The 25,321-nt window shown below is 45.3% G+C and overlaps 1 long non-coding RNA gene across 1 annotated transcript; it reads right to left on the bottom strand.

The window, feature by feature from the left end:
• Nucleotides 1-3,658: 3,658 nt before the first annotated feature.
• On the bottom strand, nt 3,659-22,807 carry LOC122678212. The gene is made up of 4 exons (XR_006336036.1): nt 22,681-22,807; nt 20,137-20,249; nt 16,369-16,484; nt 3,659-3,770 (listed from the first exon to the last, which is right to left on the bottom strand). It is a non-coding gene; the product is annotated as an uncharacterized LOC122678212 (long non-coding RNA).
• Between the last annotated feature and the right edge of the window lie 2,514 nt (nt 22,808-25,321).

Here is a 25,321-nt window from a genome sequence, read left to right on the forward strand (position 1 = left end):
CCTTCTTAAAAGAGAAACAGGGATATTTCTTTTATTCGACATTTTTGTGTTTTTATGTGATACTCATAGCAGTGGCTGCCATTTTATCACAAGCTAATAACGTAAGGGCAAGGCAGTAGACTTCCACAAAGGGTGGCAAAGCAGAAAAATGGAGAGAAACTGGGTTCTTAGTGATGTCACTAACTTGGGAGCCGTCCTATCACAGGGCTTTTTGTTATGTAAAATAAGAAATGTTTCTTGTTGTGTAAGTCTTTTTGACTTGAAATTTTCAGTTACTTGCAAGCAAAAACATTTTAATACAACCCCCTGATATTCTCATACCCAAAGAGCTTCTGGCCAGCAGTAGGTGATGTTAGAAACACCTGGCATCTCCTCTCCTCCTCCCTCTCTCCCAGGGAGAACATTCTAAGAGGCATCTTGGCTATGAAAACAAATTCAACAGAATTTCACCACATCCTGTTGGAGGTATTGATCGAAAGAGGTGGAGTTGACTGATACACATTCCACATCAACCAAATGAATTCTGAGAAATGTCGCCAGTGATTCTATAACTGGAATTCTCAAAACCAGGATTCTGAGCTCGAGACTTCAAATGTTAATGGTAAGCCTTCAAAACTTATGATTTTTGGCATACCAAATGTTTTCAGACAGCTATTTATCTCACTCTGGGGTGCTGGGTGCCAATAAATTTCACTAGTTTATTACAATAGCATGTAATGCTTCAGTTCACAACAAGATTAGTAATAATAGATGATGTGGATAAGCTGGCTGTAAAACTCATAAAAATCACAATTCCAGTTCCATTTAAGGATAGGCAGTGCCATTTAGATTAAGAAATGACCTAAGCTTAATCCAAAATGGTCATAAAATTTTAAAAGTAAAAAATTCTCCCTTAACTCTCATATAAAACCTAGACATCGGCCCGCGACGCATGGGGGCCCCCAGTGCGCCGGTCGACCGCCGCCCGGAGGTCCCCGCCGACGCCAAAAGACCACCCCCACATCCCCCCGAAACGGGCAGAGCCCTCCCCCACCACCTCGTACACCGGTACGGCCGCCCCCCGGGACCCCGTCCTCTCCCCTCAACCACCGGGGCCCCCTACCCGGTACGGCCGCCCCCCGGGACCCCGTCCTCTCCCCCCAACCACCGGGGCCCCCTACCCGGTACGGCCGCGACCCCGTCCTCTCCCCTCATCCACCGGGGCCCCCTACCCGGTACGGCCGCCCCCCGGGACCCCGTCCTCTCCCCTCATCCACCGGGGCCCCCTACCCGGTACGGCCGCCCCCCGGGACCCCGTCCTCTCCCCTCATCCACCGGGGCCCGCTACCCGCGCCCGCGGCCCAGGCACCCTCCTCCCTCCACCACCAAGGGCAGAGAGGACGGGAAGCGTGGCGCCAAGCGGGCAGGGACACGACAGAGTAGTCTCGATTGAAGGCAGAGGAGAAGGGGACAACAGAGGATAAGATGGTTGGATGGCATCGCTGACTCGATGGACATGAGGTTGAGCAAGCCCCGGGAGTTGGTGATGGACAGGGAAGCCTGGCAGCCTGCAGTCCATGGGGTCGCAAAGAGTCAGACGCAACTGAGCTGAGCTGAACTTACAATAGTTTCTCCAGATTTTGGTTACCTGAATGTCTATGGTTGTGCTAAACTAAGTGATGACAGTGTATTGAATAGCTAGGTCATTTCATAAATTAAGGTTCTGAAACGTTCACTGCTTGACAGGACCTTCCTCTTACACAGAAACTAAAGAGATTTTGACTATCCATGAATAGTGTCTGGTGCCATGCTGAGATGTTCAGTGTAAGAAAGCAATTTTTTTTTTTTTAGATAGTATCACTGATACGTATGTTCACCAATCTGTAAAATGCCAATATAAAAGTCAGTTCTCGGTTGCTTAAGGAAAAATGTATGACTTGTAATTAAAGAAGGTACGAGGAATGAAATCGCATTTTATGAAGGAAAAAGAAGTAGTTCTGACTTACAGGTGGCAGTTTCAGGATGGGGGAAGCAAAGGAATGGGTACAGAATGGGATAAGGAGGTTTTATGGAAAGTGGACCCCCAGAAAAGAGTTTTGTGCCTAGTACAAGGTTTCTTGAGATGTTGAACTGCCTTTGCTAGTGGATTTTAAGTTTCTTTACCTCTTAAATGATCCGTCCTAGGTTTACCTTTGAAATCTTTTGTTAACTATGGCTAAGTGGATAAGTATTCTTTCACAGCTTACCTGACTGTTATAAACCCTTTTGATATTTATGAACAAACCTTCCTAAATAATTGACTTCTAGCTAACTTTGGGGTGCTTCAGAGGGCCCCTGAGACCTCCCAAAGAGAGATATTAAACAACCTGAGTTCATTTGGCATGTTAAACTACATGGGAAGTGTTGTCAGAAGGAGTGATTGAATCTTCTCAAGTTATATTGTATGGTTGATGATACTAATATAGATATCCTAGAAATTATGTGACATTCATGAAAATCTGATATGTTCTGATAAAATGCTGTCAGTTATAATTCGAGTTATCATATAAAAGTGTTTCAAATCACACACACACACAAAAAAAACCTAGACATCTGATATATCACCATTCTCTGACTATAAGATGAAGACATGTTTCCTATGTTAATGTCTGTAAAATGACCCAGAAGCAGCTCTTCTTTCTACAGGACTCTGGAAATCTAGTATTTTATACTCACAGTGTGTGAAGGCAATGGAAGATAGTTTTACTTCAGCAGACAGCTAGATCCACGACTATCACAGATCAGGTGACCAGGAAGTTCCCAGAATCTCTGAAATTATCCTCTCTTAGCCCACATGACCTAGGATTCAAAAAGAACAAATATAATTCAATATCACAGATGCTGCTAAAAGCCAGCAGCAGGCAAGGGCCTAGGACTTGTAGACTACTAGTTGGAGAAGTTGGGTACACATACCCTCTTCAGGGCTTGAGAAAAGGCTAATTTGAGGGAAGTCGGGGCTCTGAGTTGCTATGATATGGACATTAAGTAAAGGAATGTGACTTTATTTTTTAATCAAGGGCTCACTGCATAATCCTCATTTGCCTTTTCAGATGGGTTTCCCTTCCTTTCCACCATTCTCTATGCCCCAGGAGGCTATAGATTTGTATCTACAGGCTTCTTGGTCCTCCAAGCCTCTGGTTGGGTTTGCCAAGGAATTCTCATAAGAGACTAGAAGGCTGACAGAGAGTGAGGATGGGTCTTTATTCCCTCCAACTCCCTCTCGGCTCCTGTGGGCAACCCCCTGCAGTTTGTTATTCCCAGGTTCTGGTAACCCCTTCAGGCCTAGGGCAGGAGCAGCTTCCCAGTGTTGCTAGACTCTGGGCACCTCATCATCCCTGACTGTTTTCACTGGACAAGAATTAATCCCATCTCACCTTTGTCAAGGTCTTCTCAGGTGGCCCAGTGATAAAGAATCTGCTTGCCAATGCAGGAGACACGGGTTTGATCCCTGGGTGGGGAAGATCCCCTGGAGGAGGAAATGGCAACCCACTCCAGTATTCTAGCCTGGAAAAAATCCCATGGACAGAGGAGCCTGATGGACTACAGTCTATGGGGTCACAAAGAGTCAGATATGACTGAGCACACACACACACACACACACACACACACACACCTTTGTCATTGGTCCCTTTGTTGATCTTTCCTCAGTTACTATCGCAATTAAAGCTGCAATTACAGGTGCTGTTGGTCTCCTGTTGGGCCTTGACTGATGAGATCGTTCAAATGTCCAGGCTGCTCATGAAATAAGAGCACTGAAGCAGCAAAAAAAAAAAAAAAAAAAAAAAAAAATACTTAACTTAGAAAATTTTTCTTCTTGAAATTAAAATTTTATTTATTTAGGCAAAATACGAAGTCTCATTTCATGATGATTTTGGCTATAAGCTACTGTCACTTCTTAATCCTGATTGCCCTTCCTGTCCCTAATTCCTTCCAGGTACTTGCTGAGTTCTTATGAATTTGTGATTTCCAGACAGCTTGCTGTCCCCTATTCCCCCTGGTGAATCTCTGAGTCCTTAATATGCAAGCCTGGCAAAGAAGAAACATCATTGGCTTGGGTTTCTGCCTATGAAATCATGAAGATAATGAATCACATCAATGAGATCTGTCTCTTAAGAAGTTATCAACAGTTTAGTTAATTTCCACCAAGGTTTACCAAAAGCCTATAATATACAGGCTCCGGGGGTTCAAAGACATTTAATATACACTGACTGACTTTAAAGAACTGAAGGCCTGGTAGAGGTGTTCTAACTCCTCACAAAGGGGATGGCAGGACAGTGAGTTGTTTGGAAATCATGAATTTGTAGGCACTAGCAAGTGCCACTTAGAATTTAGGGATAGGTGGGCAGTTTAGATGCAGAACACCAGTTTTTAGCCAAAATGTGCATGCAGTGGGAACTCAGATTTTTCATACACACACCCTCAATTTTAAAGTGGAGGGGAATAGAGTTAGGGTCCAGGAAGGAGTGGACTCATAATAAACACGTGAGTGTAGCACATACGCACTAAACGCTAGAATGGGATTTCATGTAGTGTTATGGGAGCACCAGGGAGCATTGGACTCTACCCAGCATTTGAAAAAACTTCTATAAGACAATAACTGGGCTGCCCTTTGGAGAGAGTTATCCAAGTGAAGAAAGATGGGCATCAAGTAAGGGAGGAGAGGGAACAGTGAGGGCAGGCACAGTGTGTGAGGACAGCTAACCACAGCTGCGTGCCCAAGACAGAAAGAAGCTTTGGGAACTCTGCAGGACCCAGAGGGCCAGACGAGGCCTGAGACCCACAACTGTGTGCGACACTTTGGGTGTGCACCCAGCCCCTTCATTTATTATGCTCCTTAATCCTGCTGCTTCCCTGGGGCTTAGAACAGGCTCCAAAAGTAAGACTGTTAGGAGGACAATAGGAGTGACTCCAGGAAGGGATGGTCTCCACAATATCCTCACCAAAGCAGGGAGTCAGGCCAAGGAGAAGGAGATCTAACTGGAAGTGGCTCCCCTTCCCTGGACCCACCTGAGTGAATGGGGTGAATGACAAATAGAGCTGCTCCCAGCTTCCTCATCCTGGAAGGTGAGTGTTTAGGAATGAGGACTTCCGGATCTCACTCCAGAGAGAGTATGGGAACTGGCACTTAATAAGTTCCCCAGGTGCTGCAAATGTCCAGCCAGCTCAAAACCACTGTTGGAGCCGCATTTCCTAAGTGGTGTTCCATCATTCTGGGAATTACTGGGTCAAACACCTTTAAACAGTTGTCTTGGTTACAGGACTCCCCACTGGTCTCTATCTGCTGCTACACTTTAAGACTTGAAGAGAAGTTGGGCAAGGGTAGGGAGAAATATATGATATTTTCTAAATGTATTTGATTATACAGTGTTTCTCTCACTCTCTCTCTCACCCTCTCCCTCTCTCTCTTTTTGGTGGAGCATTTCTTAAGACTGGGCTCCATGAAGCACATATTTTGCAGAAAGCTCCTCTAGAAGCTCAAAAGAATAGTATGTGATAGTTAATTTTATGTGTCATCTTGGCTGGGTCACAGGGTACCTAGATATTGGCAGAACATTCTTCTTGCTGTTTATGTAAAGGTGTTTTTGGGTGAGCTTAACATTGAATCACTATACTGAGTGAAGCAGATTGCTCTCCCTAGTATGGGTGGACCCTATCCAATCAGTTGAAGGTGTGAATAGCTGACTCTCCTCTAGGTAAAAGAAAATTCTTTCCTGCCTGACTGCCTTCAAATTGGGATATTGATCTTTCCCCTCTGCCTTTAACTTGAACTGAAACACTGGCTCTTTCTGGGTCTTGAGCCTGCCAGAAATGGCACATCACCTCTCCTTAGTCTCCAGACTGCTGACTCATCCCACAGACCTTGGGACTTGTCAGTCTCTGTAATCTCATGAGCTAATCCTTATAGATAAATTTTTATCTACCTATTATAGGAGACCAGAAGAGGCCACCCCAAAAAACACCCTTGGCATAGAGATTATTTTGAGCTGATTGTTCTGAGAAACAGTAAACACAGGAGAGGCCGTCAAAATAGAGTATAAGTTACTCTTCTGTAAGGGAAATTTGCATTTATTAAAAAAAAAATCTCTGTGAGGGTGTTTCCTTCTCTTTACCTTAAAGAGAAAGATGACCAATTATTAGAGACTTATCAATGGAGAAGACTTCAATTAAAGCCTGTATAACAAACTGTACTTTTGTTTATCTCACTTTTCCTTATCGCCTCTGTAACTGACTCCCCCACACACTTGTTTCTTTGATTTAGCTGAAGATGGTATTTGAAACAGAATTCTAACATACCTCTTTGAGAGTTTCTCATTTTTTTCCTGGGTGTCTCCCATGAGATATACATGTTAAAAAAAACTTCTATTTTTCTCTTATTAACCCATTTTGCTACAGGGACCCCAGCTGAGCATTTAGAAGGATAGAAGGAAAACAATTCTTTTTCCTCCCCTACTTTATCTATAATTTATCTGTCTGTCTATCCTTCTACCTATCCATCTATCCATCCATCTATCTTATCCATTCATCCCATTGGTTCCATTTTGCTGGAGAACCTTGTGTAATACTGGTAACCTCCATCAACCACTACAGGAGTGGTGCCAAGGCAGGGCAGACTGCCTCCCCGCAACTGGTCACTACTGTCAGTAGTCAGGAGCCATCATGGTGACAGGCAGCAGCCTCCACGCATAAAACCTTTCTGGTGAGTGCTTCCTTACAGAGCCAAGGCTTTCTCTAGGCATCTGGAAGGGGATGACCACCCTTTCTCCTAGGATACTGCTTCTTACTTGTGGGAGGGGGGATTACAAGGCTTGGCTGGTTCACTGTGATGTGTGGGCTCCAAAGTGAGGGACTGGATTCTTTATGGAGTTCTACGGATGACCAGAGGACCCCCTTCTCCCCAGCCCCTTCATGCTTGCTCAGATGCTTCAGAGGGACCAAACTGGGTCCCTGTAATTGTCATGGGACACCTCACAGATGCACAGTGCTGTAGCCCAAATAAGTTGAAAAGGAAGCAAAGTAGAGCTGCATCCTTCACAGGAATGCATCCCTCCTGCCTGCTCTGGGGAACGATGCTCAGGCCCTGGAGAGGCAGCAGCTACAGGAGACGTTTTAGCTGGACAGGGAAGCCTGGCATGCTGCAGTCCATGGGGTTGCAAAGAGTTAGACATGACTGAGAAACTGAACTGAACTGAAAGGAGACCCCTGTTTCCTTATCTAACACAGTGAATGTCATCTAATGCAGAAAAGTTTCTGCAAGTCACAACGTGGGGCTGATGACGAGCTAAGCCCTGCTGGGACCCCTTTCCTGTGTGGTGGCCGGCCCAAGACAGCAGTGCAGGGGGCTCCACAGATGGGCAGAGCTGGGAACTGGGGGAAGATCAGATCCCTCACCAGGATGCACAGGAGCCTGCAAACCAGCTGGGAGTTGGGGTCACCCAGCTTACCACTGAGGCTGAGATGGAGGTTTAAACCTTAAAAAGTTAACTTCAGGAGAAGGAAGGAAAGACAGTGGAAAGAATGGAAAAAAGGGAGGAGAGAGAAAAGAGAATAATAAAAAAAAATTCCTGCACTTGCTCTGGACTGAGTGAACATGTTTTCTCATTAACCCTCACCATAGCTCCACAAAGAGAGGGCTGTTATTATTCCCAGGACATGCAGACACAAAAGGGAAGCACAGTAGTCAAGAGATTTGCCCATCGTCATCTGGCAAGGATTCTAACTCCCACCTGCCTGGCTGCAGGGCTTGGATGCTATATGGGAAGGAAGAAGGTGAGATGGAGGGGACAGAGGACAGATGTTGGGGGCAAGATGTACAGAAAGACAAGCTCCTGGGCACTGGGCATGGAGGTTCCTGGGGTCACAGGGCTAGAAATGAGAAGAATAGGGAATGGAGTGTCTGCTCCCCCAGGGTTAAGAGGGCACTTCCTTAGCATGAGGATGAGGGCTCCAGATAACCTTTGACTGTTTTTTCTGGATTCTTCTCCCTGGAAACATATGCTTTGTAAGTTGCACTCTTTCTTATTGATGTTTGTCTTCTGTTTATTGACCTGTTCCCTTGGAGCTGCTCAGAAGGGTTGTGGCCTGTGGCCACTTTTCCTCGAAGTGGAACCGGGAATTGGGAGCCATGGGAGCAAGAAGGGAGAGGTGGGGCCATCATGGCTGTGGGTGGCCAGGAGACTGCTCCTGGCCTCTTGGGAACCCGGCCCACCCACGGCGCCCTTTCCTCCGTGGAGCTTTCTCTATTACCGGCAGACCCAGAGGCCTTTCGGCAGACTCAGGTCCTCTGCAATTTCCATGGGCCCAAATCCTTCTCCTGAGGCCTGTGCCTTTGCCAAAATGGGCAAAGGATCCTGTGGCTGGAGGGATAATTGGAGATGCGTGGGCCAGGCAGATGTCCACATCTGACAAGACCAGCACTGTAAACAGCCTGGAGAGAATTTCAGAGTCAGGCAGGAAGACTTCTGTACCAACATCCCACTGTTCCCCGGCCATAACCTCATTCTGGGTATTACTCAATAGCCCCTCCAATCACACGGAGCCCCATTCTGAAACCATGTGGAAAGGAAATCTTGATCTCACCCACTGCCTGGAAAGCCTGCTTTCAGCCTCCAGGTCTTGGGGGCAAGAAGGCTGCAACCTCTCCCCACCACCCCCTCCTCCACTGAGGGTTTAGCATCCAGACCTGCGTCTGGTCTTGCTGTCTTCCAAGAACACATGCAGGCCTGAGAGGAAATGGTCAGCTTGGAGAGAAATCAGGTGGGTGAAAGTGAAAATGAATCTCCTTTAGGTTCCCCTTGGGCTTCCATTCGTGGTATTACTGAAGCAGGGTCAAGAGGTTGTCTGGTTCATAACCCGGGACGGATCCGCCTCAGAAGCCTGCTGGGGGCCGGCAGGGCGGCCACATGGGGCTGAGTCACACTTGCCAGAAGTGGTAAGGCAGGAAGCCCCCTGCATCTGGGGAGGTGGCCCCGCCGAGGCAGGGTCCTTGTCCCTGCTCCAAGCCAGCTGATAACCAACCCCTGAACTTTTGTGTGTGTAGTTTTAACAGCGTTGTTGAGATGTAACCATATAACAGCGTTATTGAGATCTACCATGTCATCTACCATTTAAGGTATACAATTCAATGACTTTCAGTATATTCACAGGGTTGTGCAGTTATCACCACACTCTAATTCTGAAAATTTTCATCATCCCCAAAAGCAATCCCACACACCTTAGCTTTCACCCCCTTTATAACCTTCCCTACCCCCCAGCCAGACCTAGGCAACCACTAATCTTTCTTTCTCTTATCTACTCAGTTGATTCTGAATATTTTCTATAAATGGAGTCAGATAGTATGTGCTTTTTTCTGGCCGGCTTCTTTCACTTTAGCATAATAGTTTTCGGTTTCACCCATGTTGTAGAATGTAAAAGTGCTTCATTTTTTTGATGAAAAACATTTCATTGTGTGGGTGTACCTTGTTAATTTAGCCATTCATCATGGACATATGGATTGTTTCTACCTTTGAGCTATTGTGAATTATACGCAATGAATATTCATGAACAGATTTTTGTGTGGACATGTATTTTCAGTTCTCTTGAGTATATTCCTAGGAGTGGAATTGCTAAGTCATATGGCAAACCTTGTTTAATCTTCTGAGGAACTACTAGACTGTTTCCCAGTGTACCATTTCAGCACACCATTTTGCATTCGTTCCAGCAATTTATGAAGGTTTGAATTTCTTCACATCCTCAACAAGCATTGTTTATTTTCTTTTTCTGATTATTGCCGTCTTAGTGGGTGTGAAGTAGTATTTCATCATGGTTTTCATTTGCATTTCCTTGATGGCTTGACCTTTTGTTTTTTGAGAGTTCAAGTCTGTTTAAGAACTTTAAACCTTTCATCTTTCAACCTAGTCTCCTACTCTTGGCACCCAGAGGAGTGGAAACTTTTTCCTGAGTCATGACAGCATCAGCTTCCTGACCACCCTGAAAAACTGGGGGTTCATTCTGGCATTTTTTTGAGATTCCTCACCACTAACACCTTGTTAGTAGCTCTTCTTTGAACTTTACACATCTCTCTTTATAAAAGCTGGGATTCTTCAACAAGTTAATAGCAGGGGAAAAAAAGTGAGGAAGTACTGTTCTAAATTTAAAAACATGTGAGATATAACAACCAGATGTAATGTGGGCATTGTATCTCTACCAGGATTTAAACAAATAGTATAAAGACATTTGGTGGGTATTCTGAGAAAATTGAGTATGTACAAAGTGTCAGATGACAGCAAAGAATTGTTTCTAATTATGTTCTGCATGATGATTGTGATGTGGTTAGACAAGAAAAAGTTCTAAACATTTCTAAAGAAAATGTTATTAAAGTAAGTATGGATAAAATGACACAATATCTAAAATTTACTTTAAAATATAACAGGAAAAAAAGGGAAAAAAAGAAATAGATGAAGCATGGAGAGCAGAGTTTGGATGACGAAATATTGAAGTTTACTGTTCTCTCTACTTTTATAGATGCTTAAAATATTTTATAATAATAAAAACAAACACAAGGGAAACACCATAAAATCTGAATATAAACTATAAACTGAAAAACTTGATCAAATATTTGAGTCCCAGACTGCACACTCTTCATCTATATTACTAGGTCTGCTACTTGAAAAGTAACTGATTTGAATGTATCATTTGTGCTGTATTTTAACTTACAAGCTACAATACTAGCCAGTGTTTTAATATTGCCTTAAGGCTTTTTTTCCTTTGAGGATGGGGCCTTTTGATTGGCATTTGTATTGTTTCTCTTACATAGACTCCATCCTTAGTATCTCACCTACAATTTTTGATTCTGGTTTCTTCAAAGGGGAACAAGAAGATATAGACACTGCAGAGCAATCTATATGGTGAATATTTCTATATATTCATTATCTTTCACCAAATACCAACATTTATTCCACATCCCAATACTGACCTCAAGTATCTATAAGAATTTAGCTTTGTTTACTCCTTTTAAACTAACCAACAGCTCTGTTTTGCACTCATGGTTAATATAGTGGGCTAGGAGGAGATTGGAAAGCTTCTTCTCTATCTGAAAAAATTTGAATTAACTGACTGATTTCTCACCTTACATCAAATCCTTTGAGTAACGGGTACCTGGCTAACACGTGTGCCGAGTCTGGGGTAGGTCAATGTGGTGCTGGCAGACCGCAGTTCCTTCCGTAAATGGGCACGTGGCTGGGACCAGAAACAGCACACAGCGGAAGGGAGCTGGCACATGAGGTGAGGAGGGGGAGCTTTTCCATCAGGTAGTGTTAGCAGCTCCCTTTTCCTCTCTGGAGGTTTAATTTGCTCACCTGGTTCCCACAACAACTTAAGCAGAGAATGGGGACAAGTGACTAAAATTCAAGCCCTCTGGACTCAGTCACAGCCTCTTCAAAATTCGGCTCACCATGGGGTGAGGGTGGGCATAGCTAAGTATTTTTTTCTCACTGGCAGGTGGCTTGGTGGCCACATCCTTGTAGAACATGATGTGCTGTTTGTGGGAGCAAGAGAGAGAATGCCTGTGAATCACTGAACATCAGAGTTGGCAGGGGCTTACTCCAAGCATCCCATTTTACTGACGAAATTATGTTCTAGACAGAGGGTGCGGCTTATTATCAACTTGACCACCCTGCTGACCATGTTCAACTAATAAAGATATGTTAGTCATGGATTAATTCCAAACTTCTGCCCTCAATTCTCTCAAACTTAGAAAGACACTGTGTTTCTGGATGATAATAAAGGAGCACAGTGACCACTGAAGTGCTGGCAAAGTGACGACAGCGAATGAACGAGACCCATTGTTGAATGAGAAAAGATCTTCTGTGACCTTATAGCACAAAGCTTATTGCTTTGTAGTTGAGGACACCCAAACTCTGAGCGGGTAGTGAATGAATTAACTAAAGAATGAACTAGGAAGAGCCCATATCCTCGAAATTCATCATTTGAAACAGGTACTACCTGGTCTTCTAAGAGCCTCATGTTGGCTGGGTTAATTTTATCTTATGCATCTCGAGGCTTCCCTGATGGCTCAGTGGTAAAGGATCTGCCTGCAGTGCAAGAGATGCTGGTTCGATCCCTAGGTCTAGAAGATCCCCTGGAGAAGGAAATGGCAACCCACTCCAGTATTCTTGTCTGGGAAATCCCATGGACAGAGGAGCCTAGTGGCTTATTGTCCATGGGGTTGCAAAAGAGTCGTACATGACTTAGCAACTAAACAGACGATAGACAGACTTTCTCTGTCTCCAATGTCTGGCACAGCACATAGTAGATTCTTAATAAATGTCCTTTAACTGAATTATGAAGCTTATTATTTAAGGCAACACAGCATAAGGCACAATATACATTCCATACAGAGATTAAAAGGTAGTCAAGACCACAGATGGCTGAAGGGGTAAGACATACTTCCTGAAGGAGATAGCATTGAGGTGGAACTTGAAAAACGGGAGGAATTTTGAGAGGTGGGTTATTCGGCTAGGAAGTGGGAAGAGCATGTTCTCCACAGAGGAACAGCATGTTAAGGACGCAGAGGGCAGGGTGTCCAGATGTTTGGGAAGTATCTAGACATCCACCTCCATCCAGTTGGCCGCAGTGCGACACTGTAACAGGAGAGTTGGGCTGATGGGCTTGCCATCAATTGCCCAGAACTCTGTCCATCATCACGAGGTTCTGGAGAGGCTTATCATCTTGAGGGTTGGGAAGGACATACAGCATCCATCATTGGAAAGAGACCTTGCAAGACAGTTCAGAGACAGGAATTTCCCCCACTTCATCCAAATGCTCTGGCTGTACGAAAGGTTAGAAAAACACTGGTGACTGTCTCTTTTGGGAAATACTTTCAGACCATTTAAGCTGTCGGGGAGATAAGCGTCCTTATGATGGTCCTGGTGATCCAGGCCCGTTCTGGCTCAGAAAGTACAAAGAACCACAAAGATTAAATACGCCAGAGGAAAATATTTGCTAAACATCCTCAGATCTTCAGAAAAGTTCAAGAGAAGTTCAAATTTGGGGCTGAGGTTGGAGTCAATGTTGATTTTATCAGCACCTGTTTGCCCAGAGACTTTAGATGAAAGGCTGTTTGTATTAGTACTATTGATGCTGATGGAGGAAACAGCAGTGACCATCGATTGAGCGTCTTCTTTTAGGCTCTTAGGTATGTCTTCCCTAATCTTTTTGGCAACTTTGAAAGGTAGATAGTTTTAGAGGTAAGTGGTAGCTGTTGATTTTGTCTGTCTAGCAAGATTTTCCATCACCCTCCAATTGGTGGTGGCCACCTGGTGGCTCAGAGGTTAAAGCATCTGCCTGCAATGCAGGAGATCGGGTTTGATCCCTGGGTCGGGAAGATCCCCTGGAGAAGGCAATGGCAACCCACTCCAGTATTCTTGCCTGGAGAATCCCATGGATGGAGGAGCCTGGTGGGCTACAGTCCACAGGGTCTCGAAGGGTCGGACACGACTGAGCGACTTCACTTTCACTTTTTCACATTCTTTCACGTGACAGGGGATTGGCCAATTATAATCATTCATCTCCTGGCCACAGTGGTTGGGTCCAAGGAGTGGGTGAGGACCCAACCTGCACCAATCACAGACCTTTCCTGAGACTGTTACCTTGATGTCGGGAGAGAGAAGCACTTCCTGCTGGGCTGGACTGAGGTATGGTGGCCACTGTGATGATGGTGCTGTAGTCTGGTCTCTACCTCTGCCCAGGTGTGGGGCCTGAGCACACATCTCAAACACCTTCTCGCTTTTTAATCTATTTCTCAGCGTGATCTCCCAAGGAACAGACCAAAGAAGAAGAGAAGGAAGAGGATGATAGTGGTTGGGGTGAGGAGCTGATGTCCAGCTTCACAGAGGATTTTACTTCTATTCCATAGTGTAATTAAACATAAAAATACAAGCATTCAGGAAGCCCTCCGAGCCCATCCAAAATCTTTATTCGCCGAAGGCTTAAACCAACAACCTTTCCACCAGCTGCCAAGAGGGCTAGGATAGTTTGGAGGTGGTTTTGCCCAAAGGCTGAGGAATGACCCAGCTGGCCTCTCGAGAATGCTTCTAGCTTTGAGTCTCTGTCAATTATGTCTTACCTACCTGAGAGCTGTTTTGAATGGATGATTTCAGAGGCGCTTGTAGTTGCATGGGCTGAGATTCAGTGCCCTTTATGCTGAGCAGGCACCGGTGATGACTGTCTCGGAAAAGGGATGGGACTTCACTGGTGGTCCAGTGGAAAGGACTCTGCACTTCCAATGCAGGGGGCCTGGTTCGATCCCTGGTTGGGGAACTAGAATCCCATATCCTGTGTGGCGTGGCCAAAATTTAAAAGAAAAAAAAACAAACAAACTGGGGATGATGCAGCCTTTGGCCAGCCTGCTAACTCCAATCAGTCACTGTCACTGCTCCATTACTGACATGATCGCTGACCTCAGGTCTATGGTGGGCAAGTTCCAAGCACGCATTCCAAGATCTAAGACACTAAGAACCCTCTCCAGAGCAGGGCAGAGACCACCTCAGCAAAGCTATGTGGTCTGGGTCTGGGGCTGTCTCACACAAGGGGCTGAATGGGGTCTGAAATCAGCCTGCACTCTGCTTGCTGAGTCGTGTGCTCACCTGGAGGACACATTGTCTCTTTCCCGTCTCACACAGGCACCACACTGACTAGTTTCTCCCACCAGGGACACACCTTCCTTCTTTCTAATCGCTTTCCCACATGAATTAAAAAGGAGTCTGAGGCCCCAGCATGAGTGATCGCCAGGGATGGGGACACACCTATAGCAGGCAGATTTGTTCACAGTCCACAAGGCAAAAAGATTTAATTTGTTTTCACACTGAATAGGCTGATTACATTTGACAACTAAATTTCTCATTGTCCTCTCATCAACAAAAAGGATTTGGAGCCCTAGAGAAAGAACTTGCCTTTTGTTTCATACAGGAAGTTCACAGTGTTCCTGTGAACTTAGCTCACAACCAGACAAAAAGATTAGAGCTGGGTGTGTGGAGTTGATTCAAAAGCTTAGAGTGAGACCAAAGAAGAGCAAATATAATTTTTCTTTACTTCTTTTCTTATGGCCATGTCAAAATAGACACATTAATCAATATCTTGAAATCTTTCCTACCTGCACTAGAGGTACCTGAAGCTGAGGTCTTGCCAGAGGCTTGCTGCAGCCCAGGCCTCTGGCATGGCCTCTTGGTCACTCTTAAGGGGCACATGGATACCGTGAAAGCGGCAAGGCTGGCCACTTCTGGTAAGTTGTATCTACTGCAATGACACATAGACTGAGGGCCTGGGGCTGGTGAGAGCATTTAGCACATTTGTGCCCCAAAACCTTATTCTGAGTAAGATGGGGAAAGCCTCTCTAGAGATACTAGAGAAATGAGAAAAGAATTTGGAAAAAAAAAAAAAATGGAAAAAAAAAAAAAAAAGAATTTGGCCTTGAGCTGTTCTCCAGGTCTATTTGATTGAATAACATTAGTAAACAAACACATAAAAATAATATCACAGATGAACAAGCTAGTCTGAATGATGGGCCTGGAGTTATCACTTGTTTGCTGTAATTTGAGCAACTCTGCCTCTGAGTTTAACCTTTGCTGTTACTGAGGAACTTCTCTCTAGTGGGAAAGGAACGTAGTCACTATAGCTTAGCAAGAATGAGTTTGTCATCTGGAACCAAGGGAATAAGAAGAGAGGTCTGGGGGTTATATGAGGGTTGGAATGATTGTTACCAAGTGCAAGTTTGTGTACCTGACACACAGTGAGGTCAACAAACCAAAACATCGACTTTTGGAGCAGAGAAAGGTTTATTGCAGGACCATGCAAGGAGATTGGATTGCTCATGCTTAAAAAAACCCCAAACTCCTCAAAGTGTTTCCAAAAGCATTTTTCAATGGCCAGGTGAGGGAGAGGTGTCCCAGGGTATGTGATCCTCTCGAGCACAGTTTTCTTTATTTTTTTTATTTTTAAAAATTAAAAATATGTAGTATTTATCTTTATTGGAGTATAGGTGCTTTACAACGTTGTGTTAGTTCCAAGCACGATTTTCTGATTGGCTGAAAGTGATCAATCCTTAGGCCCCAAAAGGTCTGGGGACTACGTGCTCATGATCATCAAGTAGTTAATTTCTTCCATTTGGTGGTGGTTTTTAGCATCTCAAAAACTCAGGAAGCATGCATCAAACACTATTTTCTGGATACTGCAGAGAGGAGCTACAGTAGATATGAGGAGGGGTCTGTCCCAGGAAGGCCCCATAGGGTCCTGCTGGGTCACACGATGATGGGGGAAGAGGAAGTGAAGTGGGGAGAATGCCTGATGTGTAAGTTTGGCCCCCTCCTGTGAGCTCACCTGTTCCATGAACTTGTTCTGGGTTAGGCTATGTTCAGACTCAGCCTCTGTTTTGCAGCAGGGAGTTAGGAGAGGTGGAATTCCTTGTTTCTGCACAACAGGGGTGCCTCCGACTTCTAGACATAAACAACAAATGCCACAGCCTGAGTCAGACGTGGGCTGCGGGACCCCACCAGGATCAGGGAACAGCCAGACTGAGAAGGGACTGAGCCTCCCTGAGCAAATCTATTTTGAATTCCAAAGTTAGCCGGAAGCATCTAAGAAAATAAATGCGGCAGAAATAACTGTCAGCAGAACACAGCTGCTCTGTTCTGTGGGACTAGGTGCCAACAGAAAGCCCTCCTCTTACAGACAGAACAGCACCCAGTAGGATTTGGAGAAAAGAAGCAACAAAACATCCGGAGTGTTTATAACTTTGAGTTATCTGAGTTCCTTGTGTTCCAAAATGTTTTTTTGCACAAAAGATCTTAAATCATCCATCCACCAAACGATACTTGATACCTATTACATGTGTCAGTCAGCCACATATACACATCTACTCCCTGGGTGGGCAGAAAGCAGATAGCTCTTTTCTTTGGTAAAGGAAAGAGCTGGCAGATATATTAAGGCCCAGTAAGATGCAGTAGATTGTTGTTGTTTATTCACCACGTTGTGTCCGACTCTTTGCGGCCCCATTGACTGCAGCCTGGCAGGCTCCTCTGTCCATGGGATTTTTCAGGCAAGGATACCAGAGTGGGTTGCCATTATCTACTCTAGCGGATCTTCCCAACCCAGGGACCAAACCGGCATCTCCTGCAGTGAAGACAGATTCTTTACCACTGAGCCACCAGGGAAGCCCCAAGAAACAGTATAGCATAGACACAAATAACACAGGCACTGGAGTTAGCTGTGTTTTAATCATGATTCTGTCACTTTCTAACCATGCAGGAAAGTTATCTAACCTCTCATTCAAGTGCCTCAGTTCCACTTCTATAAAGTAAAAAATAATAATAGTTCCTACCCTACAGGATTGTTGTAAGGATGAGACCATGAATGTAAAACGCTTAGCACAGTGCCTGACACACATAATGTGCTCAATGCAAGTTAACCAGTGATGTTCAAAGTAGGAATTTGAACAGAACCACAGTGAAATCTGCAGCATCTAAAGAGGTAGTGAGAAAGGGGAATTCCCCAAAATGCAGAAAAATGTGTCAAAGGCCACGACCAAGCTCTGGGGACACTTTACAATGCCCCAGCCTCTGGTCATGGAGAGAGGAAGCTGATGGTGGGGTAGGGGAGAGTTAAAACCTGGGGCTTTTTTTCCCCAATATGTTTGTCTTCATGGACGAGACCCAGCAACAACTCAAGCCAACAGTTCTGTCAAAAAGCATTCTGGTGGGGAAAGCGAGGGAATGGAGAATGTTCCCAGAAGATTAGAGGAAAAGATCAGAAGACCTAGGAGGCAGAAACCTTGCAGGATCCTAAAAAGGGCAAACTGACAGCCAGAGGAGCCTGCAGAGACTTTGAGAGACAAGGCACATCGGAGCCCGAGAGCCTGCAGGGCCCTGGCTCTTCTCTACTAAATATTCCCCAAGGAAGCAGTGATAAAGAGGAGGAGTTAGAGGAGAGACAAAGCCCGGGATCAGACTAAGGGCTTCTATAGCCATGACCACAGTGACTCCTATAACCCCACCTGAATGTCTGGAGAAAGGAGAGACACTGGTTTAGTATCACACATCTGGTGATACAGAGAAGCCAGATACTGTCTCTGGAGGAGAAGTAAGGTAAACACCCTAAAGAAATCCCACCTGGTCTCTGAAAAATGGGAGTTAGGGTCGGGAGAGGGGAGGATGCTATGATGAGTAGGAAAAGACTCTTTCTGATCCTGCAACCTACAATTCAACTTCTCTGGGACTCTTTCTGTATATCTTGAAGATAGAGGGTAGGTGTCTGGACACCCCCTGCCGATGGCAGTGAGGCCACCATCTGGCTGCCTCCATGTCAGAGGGACAGGATCAAGGCAAAGAAAGACTGGAGACCCAGGGCAAAGGAAAGAGGATTACTGGAGAATTCCGCCTGCTGGTGGTGGATCTACTCTGGGAGAAAGCCAGGCTACCAGGGAGTTCAGTTCGATTCAGTTGCTCAGTCACGTCTGACTCTTTGTAACCCCATGGACTGTAGCACACCAGGCCTCCCCATCCATCACCAACTCCGGGAGTTTACTTCAAGATTATTTTTCCTGAATTATCAAAAAAGTAAGAGAGTTCCAGAAAAACATCTACTTCTGCTTTATTGACCATGCCAAAACCTTTGGCTGTGTGGATCACCACAAACTGCAGAAAATTCTTAAAGAGATGGGAATACCAGACCACCTGACCTGCCTCCTGAGAAACCTGTATGCAGGTCAGGAAGCAACAGTTAGAACTGGACATGGAACAGCAGACTGGTTCCAAATAGGGAAAGGAGTACATCGAGGCCGTATGTTGTCACCCTGCTTATTTAACTTATATGCAGAGTACATCATGAGAAATGCTGGGCTGGAGGAAGCACAAACTGGAATCAAGATTGCCAGGAGAAATGTCAATAACCTCAGATATGCAGATGACACCGCCTTTATGGCTACCAGGGAAGGTGCTGGTTATCTCCAGGCTTACACAGCATAGAGTGCACTGCTTTGAGGGCAGACAGTCCTGAGATTCCAGCAAGGCTTCCCCGAGGATTCTGGGACAAAATGTTTGAGTTTGTCCAGCATGTGTCCTATGCAAGATACACAAAGAATCCCACCTTATCCTTTGAGACTCACCAGGGTTGACGCAAATACCCAATCAAAGACCCTGGAAAGTACAAATCAACCCAAAGATATCTGCAGATTCTAAGAAGGCTTGTTCGTGGTCAGCCTCGAATCAGGTCCATGTCTGACTCTGCTCCCTGTTCTAGAGCTGATGTCCTGGTTTTGCATCACAGTGACCTTTGTGGAACTCATTCCCTTCCCTTGGTTTCCGCTAAAAAAGCCGGTTCCACCAGCTTTTGCGAACACTTGTGATATAGACTCTTCTGAAGGCACAAAGAAGCTGTGGAGGTGGTTACATTGGAGCAGAGTGACTGACTGAAGATTCTGGAGTAGATTTCCTTGTTTGTGGGGGTTCATTGACCTCTCAGCAATTAGGCTAGTCATCTTTCTTCTCTCTCCACTCCCCTCCACAACTGATGAAGACCAAGACACTGATGTAAAAGGTGCATTGGAATAGTTTGATCAAACGTATTGCATTGTGGCTTGGTAAAAGCAATGCTTCTACATCATAACCATGCTGGATTTTTAAATACATGCTTTAAACTATTAACCTCTTAATCAATATTTATAAATTAACACACATTATATGTGATTTGGGACTTCCCTGGTAACTCAGATGGTTACTATCTGAGTAACCATCCAATGCAGGAGACATGGATTTGATCCCTGGGTCAGGAAGGTCCCCTGGAGTAGGAAATGGCAACCCACTACAGTATTATTGCCTGGACAACCCCATGGACAGCATAGCCTGGCAGGTTACAGTCCTTTGGGCCACGAAGAGTCAGATACAACTAAGTGATTAACACTAACACTGCCTAAATAATAAGTGATTTTAAGTATGTATATGTAAATAAAACAACACATTAAATATTATACACAGATGTGTCTGTTTCATTTATATCCTGACACATTTTTATATTCACAGCAACAAAACCTTAAACGCTCACTGGGTAAATGGAGATGCTCTAATATTCAGTTACCTCATCCTTGTTACTTACCCAATGTTTTGTGTCCACTGCTTCACTCTCCTGGAAGTGGTAGCTATATCTCAACACACATTGTCCAGCCCAACGTAACAGTCTGTCCTCAGTCAAAGGTTGTTGAGTTGTTGCTGTTATTTTAGAGATAAGAAATGGCAACTCCAAAGGGTTAGGAGAAGGAGCCAAAGCACACAGCTGTTAATGAACAGAGGTGGCTGATTCTAGAACAGTTTCCAATATCCCAGCCAGGGCACAAGCCACTCTACCAGGCAAGGAATCGTTCCTCCTACGCCTTTGGGAGCAGAGCCCCATAGTGAGGCACAGATTCTGCAGAGCCTTGGATTGGAAGCCACAGAGCTGGAGATATCTGGAGATGTGTTTTTCTTGGATATAACCATTGCCCAGGCCACACGTAATTCTGCCCTTTGGATAATTTGTTATCAATCATGATAGCTGGGAACCAGAATTGGCAACATTTGATTATTTGGTTTAGAAAGTCCCATTTTTTTTTTTCATTTCAGACATTATCTCTTTTATTTTCACATTCTTTTCAACACATGATAGTAACACTCTCTGTGGCCAGCAATGTGCTTGTGGGGAGAGCACATCCCTGGAATTCACTTTCCAGAGGGGACAAGCTCAGTGGAAAATTTGCAGATGTATGGGAATGTACGGAATGTGAGGAAAAGGGCTTTGACACAACAGAAATTGCAGCAAGGTTGCTCATGCTGCAAGCTGGTGTGGTTTGATTGCCAACAGTAAATTTAATTATGGAATAAAGCAGACTTTTTAAATCATTTTTTTGAGATTTTGGAAATACATTCTCACGAGTTGAAAAAATGTAGTCTCCAAATATAGTTTGAAAAACAACACTTTAGACACGTCTGGTGATCCAGTGGTAAAGAATCCACCTTGCAATGCCAGGGACATGGTTTGAATCCCAGTTGGGAACTAAGATCCCTCATGCCTTGGAGCAACTACTAAGCTGGTGCATCACAACTAGAGAGTCCATGTGCCACATCGAAACATCATACATGATGCAAGGAAGATCCTGCATGCCTCAGCTAAGACTCCACGCAGCCAAATTAGTTCATTAATTTTAAAAAAGAAAAACACTTTAAAGGAATGCTAATATTCTCCTAAATAGGAAGTGTATGTGTGTGTGTGTGTGTGTGCTCATGCATGTGGGTGTGAACATGTACATGTTTAAATCCTCCTGATTTCTGGAGAAGTGGACAAGTCAAGCTTTCACAGGCAGAACTGTCTCTGGGTGGAATCATGCCGTTGCCGTCGGTTGTTTCTTATCTTGCTGCCTTCCCCCGAGTCAATGGATCAAAAAGTCCTTGTTGATGTCCCACCTCTCCCCCTTTTTCTTCCATCTCTCTCTAGGCCCTGGTTGGCTCTCAGGGTTGTCCCCCATGAAACAGTCTCCTAGGGATGCAGCTGGGGATGGCACACCTCAATGAAGTTATTAGATCCCAGACCATGAGGGTGAGAGAGACCTCAAGGAATCCTCTGAGGCAAGGCCTTCATTGTACACATGGAAAAAGGCTTAAGGAACAAGAGCCTGAATTGTCAGTGGGGACATGAGGGTGGACTCTGATAATGATGTTTGGGGGTTCCTTAGTGCTTCCCCAGAACCCAGGACAGCTGGATTCTGATGGAGGGGATCATCCTTGAGATACAAGCACCAGTCTATTCTCAGCCTTTTCTCTCTCCTCCCACACCCCTGCCTCCAAATCCTTGTCTTTGAATAGGCCTGGAGTGTCAAACCTCTGAATACAACTATGCAGGAAGACCCTTCCAGATCCAGACTGCTGGCAGAGTGGGAGAGCAAATACTTCCTCTTGAGAGGGTTGTTGTTTAGTCACTAAGTTGTGTCCAACTTTCTTCTGTCCCCATGGACTGTAGCCCACCAGGCTCTTCTGTCCATGGGATTTCCCAAGCAAGACTACTGGAGTGGGTTGCCATTTCCTTCTCCAGGGGATATTCCCGACCCAGGGATCAAACCTGAGTCTCCTGTGTTGGCAGGCAGATTCTTTACCACTGAGGCATCAGGGAAGCCCTCTTGAGAGGATTACCCAGGCTTAAACCATTCTTGTCAAGAACAAACATTTACTGTGAGCGCTTTATTTATTTGTCTATTCTGAGTGTGCTGGATCTTGGTTTTGGCATGCAGGCTTTCTGTAACTGGGCTGAGTTGCCCCGCAGCATGTGGGATTTTATTTCCCCATCCAGAAATCAAACCCTTGTCCCCTGCATTGGAAGGTCAATTCTTAACCACTGGACCGTGAGGTAAGTCACACGGTGAGCCTTTTAAGTGTCTCTAAGTTAAGACAGCTTCTAAGTTATGACAAATTTACTGTTTCAGAAAGACAAAGAACCAAAAAGGAAGTTGTTAATTCTCAACTTGATTTATAAAATTTGTTGGCATAAGTGTCATTCCCTTCTTCCCTGACTTATACACACGTATAATTCACCACCCTCACCCTACAAAGGAGTCTCATCATTCCAAGGAGAGTCTAGGTCTGTAAAGGGCCCTCGAGATGGGACCTTGCTTACCTCTCTGGCCTCATGCTGGACCTCTGGCCCTTTCTCTGCATCCAGCCATCTTGTCTTCTTCCTGGGAGATGCTTTTTCTGATTCCTCACTTCCAGTCTGGACCCCTGACCCCACCCCAGGTATCCACTGTCTTAGCAACTTTGCAATCTTTGTCGAATTTATACAATTGTAGTTAAGCAAGTCATTGAGTAACTAGCTGGTTATTGACTCCACAGTCCTGAATGCCAGCTCCCAGAGGACAGGGACATCTCTGTCTTATCCCTCAAAACCTTAGGACTGTGCTTTGGTATATAGTCGGTGTGAAACATTTGTTTGAATGAGTTGTAGGGGTGGGAGGTTGGACATGTCTGGACAGCCACACTGAAAATGCGATGAGTTTGGTCCAGCTGATTAGCTCTGGGAGCCAGAGAGATGCAGCCTTGGTGGGTGGGGCAGGCAACCAGGGGCCAGGGAGAGGGAGGCCCAGCCTTGGAACATCTCCCAGAAAGGCCTGCACTACCCTGCTGAAATGGCTCCTCCAGCGTTGAGCAAAGATAACACCCAGGGATGTGACTTCTGGTTCCTTGTTTTTCTGAGCAAAACAGAACTAGAAGGAAAAATAACGCAACCTTAATGTGTTCCTTGAAGGCCTGGGGATTTACAAGGAACAGGACAAGAAGGACAAATTCCTTCACACTGCAACCTCAGAGAGCCCTGGTGTTCCATGGGCTTTAGGTATTTGTGGCTCCTGTTGACTGTGGGCTCTGGAGTCAGAAAGACTCAGGTTCAAATCTCCCTGTTTCTATGTGCTGGCTGTGTGAACTCAGGCAAGTGACATAACCTCCAGCTTCAGCATTTTTTTGGTAAAATGGACCTGATTCCTGGATTACTATTATAACTAACAAATCATAGATGAGGCATATGACATAGAGGAGACACTCTAAATAAAGAATAGCTAAGATTATAATGGCCTGTTTACTCTATTATCTCCTGGAGGAATGTGGGTATTGATTTCTGTGAACTTTGACCTTTCTGTTACTGGGAGTTAAATAATAACTCATTGTGTGATGGGTGTTTATGTATCTGTTGTGTGTGTGTGTGTGCGTGTGCTCAGTAACTGAGTCGTGTCTAAGTCTTTGTGACCCCATGAAATATAACCTGCCAGGCCCCTCTGTCCGTGGGATTCTCCAGGCAAGAATATTAATTAGAAAGGTTTGCCATTTCCTTCTCCAGGGGATATTCCCTACCCAAGGATCAAACCCGCATCTCCTGTGTCTCCTGCATTGGTTGGCAGATTCTTCACCATTGAGCCACCTGGGAAGCCCTTATATAGCTGTTAGAAAGTTTGTTTTTCAAATAATAAGAAAGTTGCTTGTTCTCTAACGAACTCTTTGGCCGCATTAAATCCAAGTGTAGCACTGACTCTGAGGCTCTGCAGTTGGGGTTATCTCCAGCAATCAGGACTCTCTGGGCTTGGTGAGAAGAGAGCTCCCCTTTCTGTCGTCCTGGAAAAGCTGTGCTCAGGTGTGGAGCCCCATCACCAGGTAACGTGAGGAAGAACACATGAGGAAGCCCACGCATTCTTGAGCCATGAGCTGAGCTCTTTGTCTCTCCTTATAAGGAGCGAGTTATCATCCGTCTTGCAGAAAGGTCACTGCTCTTTCTTTCTTTCTGTCTCTTCAAGCGGCTGAAATAAGTTGTTTTTTTTTTCCTCAGAGGGGTGGGGTGGTGATTAAACAGGGTAAATATGCCAGTGCTTCAGCTATCCAACTATGGGATGTTGATAGGCCCTGTAGCAGGCTTTTTTTTTTTTTTATCCTAAGGACTCTAGGAAGACAGATATTGGAAGCCCCCCCTTCCCCTAAAGATGAGTCAGACTTAGGAGACTTTTGCAGCCTGGGGGCAGACACAAAAGATTTTTACCTTCCCACAGCTGCTTGTTCCTTTCCGCCCTCTATGGTAGCCCTCTGCACTGATGATGAAATAAGAGGCTGCTGGGAAGAGCAGGGGACCCAGGAAGTTCCAGGTGGTAACTTCTCCTCTCAAAAGAACCAGCTCTTCACACCTCACGGAAGCAAGGATGCAAGGCCCCCACTTCAGAATCACTGATGTTTGAGCCTCCCCTCTGCCCTGAAGCCCCCATTCTGCTGACCCCTCCTCTGTCTTTAGGATGCCCGCCACACCTCCTTGCTCCCAAGTCTGACACTCACCTGCCAGTCTTTTGGATGGGTTGGGGTGCTTTCCTGGTCACGCTGGTCTCAGCTCCTTACCAAGCCCACAGGTTCCTCACAGGCAAGTGTGAGTCTTCCCCTTCTTCTGTGGACCTGCCTTCGTGCTGGGTGTTAAGTGGCTGCTCAGTGCTTGAGGGAAAGTGAATTAGGTGCCATGAGAGAAAGCCTGGATGATCACCTTTGTATGCTTTGCTGAGAAGGACCCCAACGTGGTTGAGAACTGGCTAGCTATCTGAAGGCATCTAGGTCTCCTCCACCTGATGCTTCTCTTAGCTGTCCCTGGAGCTCGCCAGGCCCAGCAGTTCCACTCTGCCTTCCTCTTGCAGGTGTCTACTGGTAAAGTCTACTTTCCAGTTGCTCCTCCAGTCCCGTGTGACTGAGCCCCAAAGGGCACAGACATCAGTGTAAAGAAGCAGAGCTACCGCCCTCCC

The sequence above is a fragment of the Cervus elaphus genome, chromosome 20 (assembly GCF_910594005.1).
Source record: "Cervus elaphus chromosome 20, mCerEla1.1, whole genome shotgun sequence".
Classification (NCBI taxonomy): Eukaryota; Metazoa; Chordata; class Mammalia; order Artiodactyla; family Cervidae; genus Cervus; species Cervus elaphus.